General features: G+C 40.5%; 1 pseudogene across 1 annotated transcript; it reads right to left on the minus strand.

The window, feature by feature from the left end:
- Positions 1-6706: 6706 nt before the first annotated feature.
- Positions 6707-15711, minus strand: LOC310869562 (glycogen phosphorylase, liver form-like; annotated as a pseudogene). Its single transcript has 14 exons — positions 15640-15711; positions 15289-15423; positions 14771-14861; positions 14347-14482; positions 13499-13662; positions 13255-13384; positions 11552-11653; positions 9356-9496; positions 8829-8887; positions 8210-8351; positions 7545-7752; positions 7126-7264; positions 6982-7048; positions 6707-6787 (listed from the first exon to the last, which is right to left on the minus strand). The product of its transcript is annotated as a glycogen phosphorylase, liver form-like (transcript).
- Between the last annotated feature and the right edge of the window lie 1911 nt (positions 15712-17622).

A 17622-nucleotide genomic window follows, 5' to 3' on the forward strand; every position in this document is an offset into this window, starting at 1 on the left:
CCCAAATCAAACCCCCCTCATCTCCACCTACAGCAGGGCCTAAATCAAACCCCACGGTTACATTCCTGAACAATCAAAAATGATTGTCGACCCCTGGTATAGCTCACTGGGACCTCGGCTCTCGTTCAGCTTTTCAGCGGCTCAGAGTAGGACGTGGCACATTTATCACGTGTTGTTTGTAGGTGGTGGTCAGGAATTACTGACACATCAGCAGAGCCTGCGTTCTGCCGTTCTCCACTAGCTCAGCAGAGCAAAGAAGCTGACTTTGCATTTATTGTCAATGTACATAAAAACAGTACTGCTATGAATCACACTATAGACCGCTGGCCTGCACCCGATTGCACGTAGGCATGTGGCGATCATGAATTAAAACCCAGGCTGACCTATAGGACAGATTTACAATCAAACTGAACGGACATCGTTCTGTGGAAATGCTGTGTGTATATCTTATTGTCATGTTCAGGCCAGGGTAGCATTTAACTCTTTAACCAAAGTAAACGGTCAGGTGTTTTGAATGCTTGCTATCTCACACATATTACTATCTCGATACATAGTGATGTATGGAATGGATTCATTTGTACTCATGCTGATGCATGAATTGCTACTGGAAAATTATTTCTGGGTTGTTGTTTTTTGCTCGTACACTTAGCTACAGCATGATCACAGTCATGAGTCACACACATGGGCAGTTGGGCACGCACGCACGCACCCGTCCCACGCACGCACACACCCGTCCCACGCACGCACGCACCACGCACACACACAGATTCAAATAGGGAGAGAGAAATGAAGAAGTGATTGAAATGGAGAGAAATGGAGGGGAAAGAAAGGAGAGATAGAAAAAAATAAACTGCTTCTAAAGTGAATGTAGGAACAGGAACAACCAGAGGATAGAGAGACAAAGAGAACGACAGACAGACAACAGACAGTCAGACAACAGACAGTCAGACAACAGACAACAGACAGTCAGACAACAGACAGTCAGCAACAGACAGTCAGACAACAGACAGTCAGACAACAGACAACAGACAGTCAGACAACAGACAGTCAGACAACAGACAACAGACAGTCAGACAACAGAAAACAGACAGTCAGCAACAGACAGTCAGCAACAGACAGTCAGACAACAGACAACAGACAGTCAGAAAATAGACAGTCAGCAACAGACAACAGACAGACAGACAACAGACAGACAGACAGACAACAGACAGTCAGACAACAGACAGTCAGACAACAGACAACAGACAGTCAGACAACAGACAGTCAGACAACAGACAGTCAGACAACAGACAGTCAGACAACAGACAGTCAGACAACAGACAGTCAGACAACAGACAACAGACAGTCAGACAACAGGCAGTCAGACAACAGACAGTCAGACAACAGACAGTCAGACAACAGACAACATCTGCTCTTGAAATCTGAAATGATTTTAGAATGCAACGAGGGACGGAGGGAGAGACAGGAAATAAATGGAAGGGGAGAGAGAGAGAGAGACATATCGGTATTCATTTATCCATTTTGTAATTGTACTAATGTAACCAAATGGACCCGTCATTTGTACACTCAGAGAGAGAAAAAAAGAGAGACTGGCAGAGAGAGGGAGGGAGAGAGAAAGAGAGTGACCTACAGACTGTAATGCACAGTGTAAAGAACAATGCTTCATGTTTTATGTACAGTAAAGCACTTTGCACCTACTGTACTGTATACAGACACACAGGAGAGAGAGAGAGAGAGAGAGAGAGAGAGAGAGAGAGAGAGGCAGAGAGATCATTTCCTTGTACAAAACTAAAGTGGGTCAGTGTATATAGACTACCTGTGCAGAAACCACACGGTACTTCTCAACTCTGTAACTAAATATACTTTGTTTTAGGCTAAGGATGTTATATGCCTGTAGGAGTAGACTGTAAGACATGCAGCATGCAGTGCTCTGTGGTGATGAGGTCATCTATTGAGCTGAGCCCTTCCAGCTTATCATAATCATAAATGATGGAAGCAATAGACACAGGGATGAACACAATGGACCCACTATGGCATGCATGCACATACACACACACACGCACACGCACACACACACACACACACACACACACACACACACACACACACACACACACACACACACACACACACACACACACACACACACACACACACACACACACAGTGGTGGTGACTCAGCAGTCTTTTGGGTATCACAGAGTAGTCTGACTGACAAACGGGCATGTCACTGTGTGTGTGTGTGTGTGTGTGTGTGTGTGTGTGTGTGTGTGTGTGTGTGTGTGTGTGTGTGTGTGTGTGTGTGTGTGTGTGTGTGTGTGTGTGTGTGTGTGTGTGTGTGTGTGTGTGTGTGTGTGTGTGTGTGAGCTGGAGAATGAATGAGATAGACCTTACAAGTCGAACACACATGACATGAATCATTCCTTAATGAGCTGCTTTTCATCTCTGTTCTCTAGTGCCAAGTGTTAGCGGCTTCTGCTAGCATATCGTGTGTTTAGGGTGCCGTGTCATTAGTCAGAAGGTTCATTGTTCCGAAATTACTATCCCTATCTCTAACCCTAACCTAAACCTAACCGCAAGCACGGGAGCAAACCTAAACCTAACCGCAAGCACGGGAGCAGTGCATGTTCGGACTAACGGGACTTCGGATCTATGGGCAGTTTCCGTGTTTAGCACTGTCTGTCTGCCGCTGATGAGACAAACAAACAGACATTCCCTTTGCTGACATTTCTGTGTCAGTGACACAATCAATGATGTTGATGAACACCTTTTTCACCTGCCTGTGTCAGCTGAGATGGGCCGTTTGATTCTGTCTCACGTTTAATTCAATAAAGTGGAGCTCAACAGGCCTTATTATTGTGCCACGAGTCCAAAGTTGTTCCAATGTAAATGGCAGTTCATTCTTTTCTATGTGTAAAGCAGAAGGGACACATACAGAATAAAGAATATAGTACAACCCCATCAGTCAACAGTGAAACGGTGACCTACAGTGAACTACGATGATGGCTGAAGTGAAGCATGATGTGAGTTCACGCATGACATGGGAGTCATTACACGCCCCTAATCAGCTGTCTGATTGAATAATTATGTCTTTAACGCTTTTCCACACAACAACAATCATTCCCACAACAAGACAGAGAGACACACACACACAACTAATGCCCTATAGTGGCCTAGTCAAACCGAGCATGCTTCACTCCTGACATACCACAGCCTTGAGTTACAGTATGTGACATTTGGGGGCATGCAGGATTTGGTGTATAGAAGATAGACACAAACAAAACATCATTCATTGTTCATGAGAATGCCAAATCATTATTATTATTATTGCGACCGTAGGTCGTGTTTACTGTGAAAACCTGCAGTTGTCACGCCTCGTGACACACTCCATATATGGCTGTCTCCATATGTCGATCTGACATCATCAATGTGTGGATCTGACATCTGTCACTCGTGCTTCTCAAGTGTTCCGTGATATTAACTTTACTTTACTTTATTGGTTTATTTGGACGGGACAGAGTATATTAATGAACATTACATAAAAATGTAAGGTGGTGTATAGTAAATACACTGGATTTAGCAGAGATGCTAATGTCCATCCGAATAGAGAATTGTAGATCTGCTATTTTTCAATAGCTAAAGTATAACATAATGCTTAAAACACCAACATGGGTTAAGTCAGCCAAATTGCGACCCGGATGCAGTGGGAAGTGGGAACACTCCCCTCTTGAAGTGAAAAAGATAAATTGATTATTATACCTCACCCTGGTGAAATATGCGTCTGTTTGTCTCCACAGCCTCAGAGGAGAGATAAGGGAATGCAAGGTGGTTTGCATAATTTACCGTTCAGTCTGAGTCAGCCCTTTATGTAGCCATGTATGCAAAGCTGGTGACAACTTATGCCTTATCTGTTTTTCAGATTACATGCACCCGTTATATTATCAAAACTAGTACTACATTTGACTATATCTATTTAACTTTTATGAATAAAAAAACATTAAAAATACAACACGTATAATAATAACATTAAATTGCTGTTCTGGCTTTGAGTCTGACGGGTACAGAGGCTGTTCGTTGAGTCTGACGGGTACAGAGGCTGTTCGTTGAGTCTGACGGGTACAGAGGCTGTTCGTTGAGTCTGACGGGTACAGAGGCTGTTCGTTGAGTCTGATGGGTACAGAGGCTGTTCGTTGAGTCTGACAGGTACAGAGGCTGTTCGTTGAGTCTGACAGGTACAGAGGCTGTTCGTTGAGTCTGACGGGTACAGAGGCTGTTCCTTGAGTCTGACGGGTACAGACACACTTCACATAGTCAAGCTGACCTGGAGAGGTAAACTGACAGAGAGAGAGAGAGAGAGAGAGAGAGGTAAACTGACAGACACAATGTGAGAGGAGAGATAATGAGGGCGAGACAGACCTGTTGAGACAGAGCAGCAGGGAGGGAAATTAATGGAAAAGTCCTCGCCTCAGTTTACGGCCACACTCACACCCACACACCCTCACACACACACACACACACACAATTCAGAGCCTCACGCCCTACCCTGGTATGGGGCTGATGGTTGGAGTGGCATTAATTGATGGTGGCAGAAATTATTACGCAAAGCCGAGAAGAGGATTAGCAAATAAATGAAAGCAAGAAGGAGACTGAGGGGGAGTTTAATTATTAGGCATTCTGTTTGTCAATTTACATATTCTAAAACTGCACACTGTCCATAACTGTCAAAATGTTTCAATGTGGCGTTTTGTCAGCTTTTCAAGTTCATGATTATAGAACTAGACAATCCGACAACCTCCACGTTCCCTTCATTCAAACCACTCCTAGCCAGTTCTCCATTAAGCCATTTTGGGCTAAAGCATTATGTTATGCTTTAGCCATTGAAAAATAGCAGATCTACAATCTCATAGCTGACTTGTAGATCTGCTATTTTTCAATAGCTAAATTATAACATGTTTAAAACACCAAAAGGGGTTCCCGTACAAAATGGGTTAACTGCACACACAAGTGTTTTTGTCGTTGTATTTGTCGTTTGTCATAATTACCATATAATGATTACTTTGTCTAACTTACTTAATGTGTTTATTATTTTAGATGAGAACCATGCATAAGCCTTTTATGGGTTTTTCTCACGTGCACTTATTTTGTGTTACCTTTTTGTGCCGTTTTTATTGTGCATACAATTAAATAAAAAAAACTACATAGAGTTCTGAAAACCTGACACAGGTTTTATTCATCATGAGATCATAGTGAGAAACAGGAAACAGGAAACAACAATGACCCGTGACTTCCTGTGAAACAATACAACTCTAACAACCTCTCAGCCAAGACACAGCACACACGCACGCACGCACAAACACGCTCACACACACGTGACGCACGCATTCACACGCATGCACACACAAACACGCTCACATACTAGGCTATACACTTCCGAAGAAGTGAGAGCAACCACACAGTACTGTCCAAAATGCAGCAGCCAGAGTTTTAACTAGAACTAAGATGAGAGAACATATTACTACAGTTTTGGCTTCACTGCACTGGCTTTCGGTTGTTTTTAGGATTGATTTTAAAATTATTTTACTCGTGTATAAAGCTCTCAATGGTCTCGCACCTTCCTACCTACATGACTGCCTGCCTAAATATGTCCCAAACCGCCCCCTAAGGTCTTCCACTGCTGGCCTGCTCGCTTTGCCTAAACAAATGGCAACAAAAAAATACGGGGAAGCAGCTTTTTGCCTCTACGGGCCGTCGGCATGGAACAAGCTCCTACTGTACCTTCGACAGGCAGCCTCTGTAGACATTTTTAAAGCACAGCTCAAGACCCACTTCTACACCCTTGCTTTTAATTGATCTTTTATTTTTTGTCATTCATGTCCTCACTGTATTGCATTACTGCTTGTTTTTTAATGTCGTTGCCTTGCTTTTTTTTTCTCCATTGCTCTGTAAAGCACTTTGAGCTGCATTTCATGTCATGAAAGGTGCTATACAAATAAAGTTTTATTATTATTATTATTTATTACTGACACATAGTACTGACTAGTACACCACATGGAACACGTCTGTAGTCACTAAAAACAAAGATGGAGGACTTTTCCTTGCCTATAATTTTAAACTGTATTGGTCTTTTAGATTAGTGGCTTAATAACCACATTCAATTAATTTAACCACAATTCTTGTATCACCTGCTCAATCTATCTAAGTGTCGGTTCGGCCCAATTTTTCAGCTTGACATATTTTGAGTTGAGTGCATTTTATTCAAAAGTTGTGCACACATTCACAATCTTCACTACTTACACTATATCGCCACCTGCTGGTACTAAGGGTCACAAAATATGTAATCAATGCTCTGTTGCTCGACAATAACAACTGATTTTCGAGGGAACACAAAATCAAACAACCCTTTTTTTTCCAGCTTTTAATTTCAGGCCAACCTAATATAATATAATATTGGGGACATCTGTAAGGGCATATCTATGGTAACTACACAGACATGGCTATAGGTACAGTAGCTCTATTAAGTGAATAGCATTACAACAGAATCGCTAGCAAAATACCAGACACAGCGCTAACGAAACTGAACCGAACTACAAGGTAGAACTACAAGGTAGAACTACAAGGTAGAACTACAAGGTAGAAAGGTGATATCAGCATAACCGTGTGTGTGCGTGTGTAGTAGTATATCTACTACTACATATCTCTGTATATAATCTGTGATGGTTCTGTCGCTGGAGAATTTGCCTGTGGCAGCAATGTTCTTGATCACCATTTTTGTCCACTCCGTTGGATCCTTTTAAACAAAACAAAACAGTTAATTATACACTGCTCTAAGGCTTAATTTATACTTGTGATTCTCTGACTCTAAACTTTCTAATGTTCCATTAGATCTTACCACCCTTCTGGCTCCAACTTCAACTTAAGTATAATTTGTCATTTCAGTTTGAGCCTAGTTTGTTACATGCAAAGTTGCAAACGTTACAGTACCTCATACAAAGTGCTGACTCTCTCCTGGCATTTCACATAGGCCTCAAAATCTGCAAACACTTTGAACCTAAACAGAAACATGGGGGAAATGGTGTAATCTAAGCCAAAAAGGTCCAGATTTGAGCAAATGCAGAATCATAGTACTTTATATGAATATTTCATGAGCATTTCAGTGAGGTCTTTGAAAAGGTCTGGATTTTCGGGGCTGAAAAATCCACTCTTGATCTGGTCCATGGCTTCTTTCAGCTCTGGAATCGCGTTGTAGTATGACATGCCATAATAGCTGTGGAAATAAAAACAAAATCAAAGCGGCAAGAATGTCACCTCATATACTCATAGCAAATGTAACATCAGTGTTACAATTTAATGTATGTGATACAGTTTGTCCAATGTCTCATACAGTAGTAGACTGGTTTCGCATACCTTTAATATGGGAAATCCCAGCAATGAACAAACCCATACATTTTTAAACCGATATGTACTTCCTTTCCTTATAGATTGAGTGAAACAGGCCACCCATTACTTTCTATTGACACTGACATTAGAGGTGAGAGCTCCCCTACCCCTTCTTGTCCAGTTCAGCCACGTCCTCTACCCTCATGCCGAAGATGAACATGTTCTCCTCTCCGGCTTCCTCTGCCATCTCCACGTTGGCTCCGTCCATGGTGCCTATGGTGAGGGCTCCGTTCAGCATGAACGCCATGTTGGCCGTTCCTGAGGCCTCAGTGCCGGCAGTGGAGATCTGCTCTGACAGATCAGTGGCAGGAATCACTATAGGAGGAGTAGATCATCGGAATGGATTATTATTTATTTGTAGTAATAGTGCACCGAAGTCAGACGTAATTTGTGCATCCTACCTGGGTCACTTTTTTCCGCCCCATTCATAATTCCCATACTCGTTTAATATTGCTCCAAAAATAAGAACAGTGTTCCAAAAAGAAACAAATGAGCACAGCGGTTTGACTCATATGGATATGAAGCATCAACTGACACTAGAAAACACTAGTGTTACTGCCGTAGAACAGGTACAGACAGATGTTTCCAGAGGTCAAGGACATATTTCCCATTACTCAATGAATAATTAAACAGGCATATTGATCCTGACTGCACACTAGTTTAATAAAATAATTAAGCCAGTAACAGACATGGACAGTGAATATTCAGTCAACATTTGACATACAGTAAACTTTGGTCTATTGTCTCGTAATTGTAAGGTGTTGCAATGTACCTTTCTCTGCCAGGGAGACCCTGTAGTTCTCCAGATAGATGACCTTCAGCTTGTTGCCCACCACAGGGTCATTGTTCACCACCTCACCAACTGAGGTGATCAGCTTGATTATCAACTTTGCCATGTGATACCCTGGTGCAGCCTGCAGGGGGAGACAATGAACAATGAACACACAGCTACCAGCTATCTTAATCTATAATTTAGAAAGAGAGCATCGTATTAAACAGATTTAGACAAAAAAGCTCAGATAAAAATATTCTGTGTGTTCCTGCGTGTGTAAACACTAGTTTTGTTGAGTCAATACCTTGTGTTCCTGCGTGTGTAAACACTAGTTTTATTGAGTCAATACCTTGTGTTCCTGCATGTGTAAACACTAGTTTTGTTGAGTCAATACCTTGTGTTCCTGCGTGTGTAAACACTAGTTTTATTGAGTCAATACCTTGTGTTCCTGCGTGTGTAAACACTAGTTTTGTTGAGTCAATACCTTGTGTTCCTGCGTGTGTAAACACTAGTTTTATTGAGTCAATACCTTGTGTTCCTGCGTGTGTAAACACTAGTTTTATTGAGTCAATACCTTGTGTTCCTGCGTGTGTAAACACTAGTTTTATTGAGTCAATACCTCGCCACCGATGATCATTGTTCGGGGAACAAAACCAGCAGTGGGGTTCTTCTTGATGTCTAAAAATGTAAAAAAATTAAATAAAAAAAAATAGTACATTTGAAAACAACATTCCCAACAAAATGAAACAGATTGATGCAAAATAAAACAAGTTCATTCTTCTTGGTAATCATTTCATCATGCATCCTAAGGGACAGATTTAACAGGCTGAAGTTGAAAGCACGGATGCAGAACCATGTTTGAGTGACTGGACTTGAAAGAGACATGCATTATACTCAAGTGGTGGACAGACAGGACAGATGATTTGCACATATACTGTACAAAAACCAAACAGGCTATTCTGGGTGGGGATGTGCACAATGGCTTCTCCTGTAAGTATAACTATATTTTTCCAGTCAGCATTTGTCTTTTTTATATTGTGATAAATATGTCATGCCAGTCTGGACTCATTATGGTGATATTATTGTATCATGAGTTTGACACAAATAAGTTGCCCCATTGGGAGTTTGAAAGCTGCATTCACATACTGTTGTACATGAGGATGATGTGCAGGCAGTTGAGGAGCTGGCGCTATAATGCTCATGGATTCTTGTCACATGGACGTCAAACATGGAGGATGGGTTGATTTGCACCTGGTACTCCTCCTCCAGGTACTGTGCAAATTTCAGCTTGTTGACCGTCAGAGAGAAAAACATGAGTGAATTTATTCAGCTGTGATCATGTTCAATCATCGCAGAAGAATGTGGCCTGTACAAGTGTGCAAAACCCAACTCAGCAATGTCCCAACTAATAACTGAGCGTGAGGGTTGGGATTCGGAACCGGGTCCATTTCAGACCCGGTTCCGACATTGCGGATCCGGAGCCGGTTCCATCGTTTTTTTATTAACGGTTCCCCAAACGGTTCTCATCAGTCGTCATTTAGCTCCGCTGTGTCTGTGCAATGTGCATGCATGCAAGCAGAGCCTGAGGTGACGTCACCCCACCTAAAGGAGTGTGTGGGGTCGGGGAGGATACGCCCACTGTTCTGTGCATTCAGCGACCGCTCACCGCCACGGAGCGAGTGATGTCGAAGAGATCTCCAAAGTGTGGTTAACAGAGAGGGAAATGACTCTGAGGCTGAGCACGCAAAGTGGAATAAATGTTATGCTATAGTTCCCTGCAAAGGTTGTTGCAACTTGTACCAGTTGCACGTCCACATTGATGAAACAACTCAAAATCAATACGCCTACACGAGTCCACAACTCACGAGAATAATCTAGGCAAATCGCGTTTGAGAGCCATGCGGAAAGCTCACACTCCCCGCAGCTCCACCACAGCCGGCGGGGGATGAGGATGATGCAAGGCTGGTTCACTTTCCCCAGGCTAGTAACGTAATAGAAAATAAAAACTACTAATGTCTACAGAGCTTTTCATTAGGTGTATTGTACAACTGTTAATGGTGTTAATTTAGAACGCCAATGTCTCGACGTCTTTCTGTCTGATATTTTATGAATCATGCCAAATCAAATTTCTGCACTTATTTTTTACAACTTATAAGCAACTCAACTGCTTTTGATTTGGCTTTAAATTAATCGCGTGACTGTTGAGAGCCCAGCGTTTAGGTGCATATACCTCCATAGATTGATTAGCCTACTTTATAAACAGTTTGCAGAAAAAAGCACAGGAACGTAGCCTACAGTTCAATATAAGGTCTGCTAAAAGGATTTTTTTATTCCAAGAAAGCACTATTTGTTTCCATTAGGGTAAGGGGTCCTTCATATTAAATTAATCTGAACATTAAAGACAACATTTGTCACCACAACAATATCATTATTGCAATGTGTACTGTATTTAATATACAGCAAATTGCAATATATAGAGTAAAAATGATATTGTTGTGGTGGCTAGCTGGTGGTGGTGGTGGTGAAGTTTAAATAATAGTGCCACCTCATACTTGTAAAGTGCATTTTCAATAATTTCATTAATTAATTTGTTTTTATTATGTACTTGGTTAGGTTAGGTATAATATAAGCATCATTTATGTCAGAAAAAAAAGGGGAAAAAATAATATTAGGATCCGTTAAGGGAACCGTTAGGAACCGGAACCGTTAAGAGGGATCCGGGAAGGATCCGGAACCGTTAAAATCCTAACGAATCCCAACCCAGCTGCGTGATGTACTTTAACACTGGCAGACTATTTTCATATTGTCTAGTGATATCGTCTACTGTAGTTTACCATTCAAGCTACTACAGGACGGTACTGTCAAAAACCGGACCTTAATTTTCGGGCCTGTTGAGAACTCTAATTTTCACCGGCTGCCGGGCAAAAGGGAGATATCGAAGAGGAAGGACGGGTGGGGAAAGGATCAACATTTGGAATGTCAGAACAGGTCAGCTCCATATATGGAGATCTAAGGGTTTGAGGTCAGATGTAAAGTTGCTGGCCGGCTCCATATATGCAGATCTAGGTGATGATCCAGTCTTCTCCATGTATGGCTATCCAGGGTTTGATGAAGTCTGTGTTGTGATTGATCTTCATATATGGAGATGGCCATATATGGAGCATTTCACGAGGCGTGACGGACTGACAGCCATATATGGTGGCGTGACGGACAGACTGTCTGACAGGTTTTCACAGTAATCTGTGACATACGATTGCATATTATTATTAGGGCATGCCTCCTGGCATCTGAACGCAGCTTTCTAGTTTCTAGAAGCAATTGTAAACTAAGCAGAAACCCTACCCGTTTCACTTCAGCGACATCTTGGACGAAGGCATCGACATCAACCAGCTCATTAATCTTCTTTGGAATACTGAGGTTATAATCATAGTCGTCTCCTCGGCCCTAGAAGAGAGATAATGAATGTACAGTACATACAATGTCAGCAAAACAGGCATTGGTGACTTTTTGCTGTCCCTATAGTACGTCAAGGGTATAATGCTAGTAAAGACACAGATGAGTTCATACCGGTAAGTTATTGGCAGGATCTGGCAAGTTTGGACCGAATGTGGTTCCAAAGACACATTTCTCAACCTCTTTACAAACATGGATGTGATTGTAACTCCAATTAAATCCATTAGGCCGTGTTGGGACCCATGAAAAAGTGCTTAGAAAATTAGTTTTGTTCCCATGTCATGGGCACTACTCATTCAATGCATTTTTTCATAGATAATACCCTTCTGGACTTTGGGTTAAAAGTTCTACTCATAATATCCTGCAGTATTTTGCCACAAGCCATAAATGTATAAACGGTGTATAACCAAAAAACTAAAATCTTGTGCTGCCGTTTTTGCTTGTAAAATGTGTTTTTGGCAACAGAAAATCTTTCTCAAATGTCAAATGCATATACTTAACATCTGAAACAAGTATTGGTGCCTTTAGTTTACTCATATGTGAATTTAGATCATGAAATGTAGCATATTTGTTAAAGAATATGCTTCAACTTAAGTGTTTGCCACACAGTACAATGAAACCTACACAGTAAATTGTGCCAAGAGCTTATGTTTCATACATAGAAAATGTCTCAACCTACTGTGTAATGAAAGGTAGAAAAGAAAATCAGGGCACCTTATTGGACCAAAATGGCTGTGATAATTCAGGTTGATCATGTACCAAACCATTGCTGTGGCGAGAGGGAGTACTGTACAGACAACTGAAGGTACGCAAACAGACATTGTTGTTTAAGCCTACTTTGTTTTTGTTGGTGTAACTTAATTAATGTGTTTGTTTTTTATTTCATCCTGTAGATTGCCACTGCTGCTTTGTTTAGCTTGAGTTCATACATTGATTTTAGTGTTTTAAGCCATTTCATATTGTGATCATTGTTTTGTCTTCTGTTTCTTTCCCCAAATGTGGAGTCCGGTGTCACCAGAGTCAAGTTCTAAAGTGGTTCAGCCAACCTACTAAGGGGTTCACAATCGGCCTCACTATAGTCCACTGTCCTACAGGTTTGTTGATGTGACTGCGTGCACCTCTTTTCACGGTGACGCTCTTATTTCTGTGTGCTGTTGCTGTCTGTGCGTGTTGTGGTCCTATAGGCTTTAGGTGGGCATAGCGGCTTATAGTTTTGGCTTATAGACCCCTCATGTAAGGTTGGTGCTCCCTGGCCAACTGACTGTTTCTGTTTGAACATTACTACTACAAACTGCTGACAACTGTTTTGTACTTTGGCTATATCGTGGTTGGTGATTATTTAACCTATAGAATTATTGCTGGTTTTATCTAATAACTTAATAATTGTCTTCCAACAGTGTATATATTGTATAAGTCTTAACAATGTGAATAAATGTTATACATTTGGGGGAACTCACGTCTCAGTCTCATTGTGCGAACTTGTGTTTTTGGGGAACCCGATTTAAAAGTATTAATTGTTTAATTTCCTTGATACAAACATCATCAAGGTGGCGTAGTCGTACATTTTATATTATCCTAAGTAAATTCCTTGCCTTTCCTTTTATGCGAAATTCCAACAGACAAGCCAGTTCAAGGTTGCAGCGCAGGAGCCAGCGTCTGGGACAGATTCCATTGGTCTTGTTCTGGAATTTCTCTGGTTCCATTTCGCTGAAATCCCGAAATCTACAGAACCAAAATAGAAAGATTTATATAAATGTAATTATATTCAGAACTTTGAAGTTTAGTCACTCTTAAGTGGCACATATTATTTTATAATTAGGCATGAAATGTGCTTACACGTCAGTCTTCATGATGTTGGAGTGCATCTCGGCTACTCCATTGACAGCATGAGATCCCACAATGCACAGGTGAGCCATGTTGACTCTCTTACAGCTGTCCTCTTCAATCAAAGACATTCTGCGGAGTCTCTGCATGTCCCCTGGAAACTGGGCTGAAATACTCTGTAAACACACATACAATGTCCCAGTTGTCCCAGAGCTTATATCAGGCCCCAAAGAGAGAAACATTTTAAATTAACCCAAGCCCATGCCCATGCTTCTGTCTAATCCAGCACAAACAAAATTTAAGGGGATACAAGAAAAAGTGCATGATGAATTGTATATTATGCCTGTGTTCTAGAACAGTTCAAGCTATTTGTATCATTGTCCCCTTCATTGCCAAAAATGTAAATGAAGAAATCTCCCTGCCTCCTTCCTTGATGCAATACGGAGGCAATGCTTGGAACAATTTAAATGGTGACTGTCACAATATCTATCAGTGTCCAAGATGATGTTTTGTCTCTTACCTTTCAGCATTGTCATAATATATAGTGTGTATGGACAAAATACAAGTAATACAATTATATATATACACATTTATATGTGGCAAGTAATAGATGAATTATAAAAACAATTGCTGTCCAGCTAACTTATAATGGACATCCATGATATTGGATAGCAGTAAAAAAGCATCTGAGGCATGATGAAGACATTTATTTTCTTTTTAAGTTTTAATACAACCGGCCTTTCACCAAGCACACTGAAACAAAATGTGTATGGTAGGCCCTTATGCATGCCATGCTGCATAAATTAATGATAAAGGAGAAGAGATGGCAAAAGGACAAAGAGACGAGTATGAAGTATTACCAAGTGCATGTGGTTGATGCGATAGATGATCTGAAGGTGTCTGGGCAGCAGAGTCTCTACCAGCTCCACAGGCCAGCGCTCCAGAGCTTCAGGGAGAACAGTGTGGTTGGTGTAGGCAAAGTGCGTTTGGTGAGGCCTGCCAGGAAAGGAGGGGTTAATGTTCACCATTGATACTTATTCAGTGTGCTAAAATTCATTATTGTGGCCGGCATGTCAAATACACAGTAAAATCCTCAATGTTTATGCTGAGAATGTAAGAAAGTACACTGGTACATTACAAATGGATAAATGAACACAGAGGATTTTACAGTGTCCTATATTATATTACTGTATGCGTTATAGTTTGTTAAGGACAGTTAGATGACATGTTATACATTTATCATCCATTTTGAAAAGTGTGAGTCAAATAAACATTATTTCACACTTACCCAGTCAAGTTTGTCAATGTCCACAAAGATTCTCATCAGCTCTGGAATGGCCATAGCAGGATGAGTGTCATTCAGCTGGATCGCCACCTGCAAAAATAGGTTCACTGCCAGTTTTATCTCCATCTTTATCTCACAAGGGGATAAAGCCTGGAACAGAACTACTGATGAAAAGTGTCTAACGTTAGGGAAGTACAGGAAGTAGAAGGCTACTTGTCGTCCAGCATACCAGAACTTAATGTAGCCCTGTCCTTCTGGTTAGACAATTTGGAGAGTAGTTCTTGTCCAGCCTATTCGTTGTCAGGCTACCCACCTGACAAAGCATGCTCTTTTCTTCTCATTTATAAGCACTAAATTGTAATCTGCTGTCTTACGGTAATTAATTGTGCCGTTTTACGGGTGACATTGTATTATCCCCAAACAGTTGATATACAAATATATTTTTAAAATAAGCATTGCACTCTCACTGAAGCATACATCATATAATTTAAAATTAGAGCTTGACCTAGAGACCTACTTTTTCAGGGAAGGTGTCAAAGGATGTGCGAGTTTTGCCTGTCTTAATAATCTTGTAGCGACTAATGATGTCCTGGAGAGTAGCTGCCACCACAAAATACTCCTGCTTCAGACGCAGCTCTTTCCCTTCAAAGAACTACAGCATGAGATGGAAAAGACAGACCTTAAGGCACTATGGGCAACTTTTTAGCTAGTTTTCATTTTCACAGCAGAGATCTACAGTGGCAAAAACATATTGTGGCAAATATTTACCATCAAAACGATATTCTTATTTAATAAATGCAACTAAATGTTTGGCAAAGATTTTCCCTGTGTGTCACAGCAATGACACACCAGCAGATGTTGAACTTACATTGTCATTGGGATATAGCACTCGAGAGATGTTCTCTAACCCTTTCCCACATGCCCATGCACTATAACCCATTTTGGGTTGTTTGGCTGTTTTTATTGTGCATAAATAAAAGAAAACAAAAATAAAACTACATAGAGTTCTGAAAACCTGACACGGGCTTATTCATCATGAGATCATAGTGAGGAACAGGAAACAACAATGACCCGTGACTTCCTGTGAAACAATACAACTCTAACAACCTCTCAGCCAAGACACAGCGCACACACACGCACAGTGTTGTTTTTGGCAGCACATTTCTATTTTTGTTTAGTCATAGTCTTTGGACTGAAACTTCATTTAGTTTTAGTCACATTTTAGTCACCTGGAATGTCTTAGTGTTAGTCTAGTTTTAGTCGACTAAATGTCATAAGATTTTAGTCGACTAAATCTACAGTTGATTTAGTCGACTAAAATGTATTTTGGCGAGTTGAGTGCATTTTATTCAAAAGTTGTCCTTTAACTTTTCCCTGGTTGTGGTTATAATTTCATTCTGTTCTACCGTCCCATATAGTATTTATATATAATGATATCCCACTCAATGAGAGTCCTTAGTGGCTGCATTGGATACAAATGATATGCACACATTCACAATCTTCACTACTTACACTATATCGCCACCTGCTGGTACTCAGTTGTTATTTAATATTAAAGCAAAACATTTTAGCTTTTAGAAGGGTAAAAATAGAGAAGGAACCACCGCTCATCTGCTGAAAAAAACTTTAGGGAGGTGCTGGAGCCACAAAAGGAGTATGAGGAAAAATAAAGGGAAGCTCCGCACACAGAAGGGTCACAATATATGTAATCAATGCTCTGTTGCTCGACAATAACTGATTTTTGAGGGAACACAAAATCAGTTGCATATAAAATATATTGCATCTTTTATGTCATGTACATTTCACTACACAGACTAAACTGCCTTTTAAAATGTTCTATTCACTACTTTAGTTACATTGGATACAAATTAAAAACATTAAAAACATAAGTATAATCACACAAAAAAATACAAAAACACCAGTTGTGAATTTCTATATAGGTCATTAATTTATTCAGTCAGGGCTGAAAAATAAATACAAAAAACATTTCCCGGGAAACAATGTGACAACAAAGACCTGCTTTCAGTCAAGTACTGGTTACTGGTACTGGTTACTGGTACTGGAAACAATGTGACAACAAAGACCTGCTTCAGTCAAGTACTGGTTACTGGTACCAGTACTGGTTACCTGGATTCCATTTCCATTGTATTGTCACAGCTTCAGCTGTGGCTCTTAAAACTCTTCAACTAGACTTAGTGTAAAATAAGTTAAGTCTAGCGTACCTGTTTCACCTAATACACTTTAACTAGGACCATGGTGTCAGTTTCATACCCTGTATCCATGTTTATTAATAATAATAATAATAATAATAATATTATAAACATGTATCCATGTTTAGAGCAGTTTCAGGGCTTCTCAATGTTTTGGTGGGATAAAACAGACCTGGGGGGGGGGGGGGGGTCCCCACATGTTTATTTTTGGTGGGTCCCCAGATGTCAGTGTAGTGACAATTTATATACTTTACTTAAATTTTAATGAGAATAAAAGACGATTACTACATCAAAAGTAGTAAAAGACTGAGAACCACTGGGATAAAAACAACAACTGCACACCCTGAGGTTATAACCAACAAGCACTTATAGTTCGTTTAGCCAAATTAATACTTCCCAATATCTTTAATGTTCACGTCTGACAAAACGTCTGCGATTGATTTCAGTGTTTATAAATTCAAGTTTTTCTATCAGTGACAAATTGCGAATCCACACATTGCGAATATGGCAAAGGAATACATATTTATACGTTTTACGTGGCACGTTCAGAAAACAAAAGCATAAATATGAAAATAATTTAATGCGCCTGATTTAAACAATAAACCTTTTTTTTGCCAGCTTTTAATTTCAGGCCAATATAT

The sequence above is a fragment of the Protomyctophum parallelum genome (assembly GCF_964188405.1).
Source record: "Protomyctophum parallelum genome assembly, chromosome: 13".
Classification (NCBI taxonomy): domain Eukaryota; kingdom Metazoa; phylum Chordata; class Actinopteri; order Myctophiformes; family Myctophidae; genus Protomyctophum; species Protomyctophum parallelum.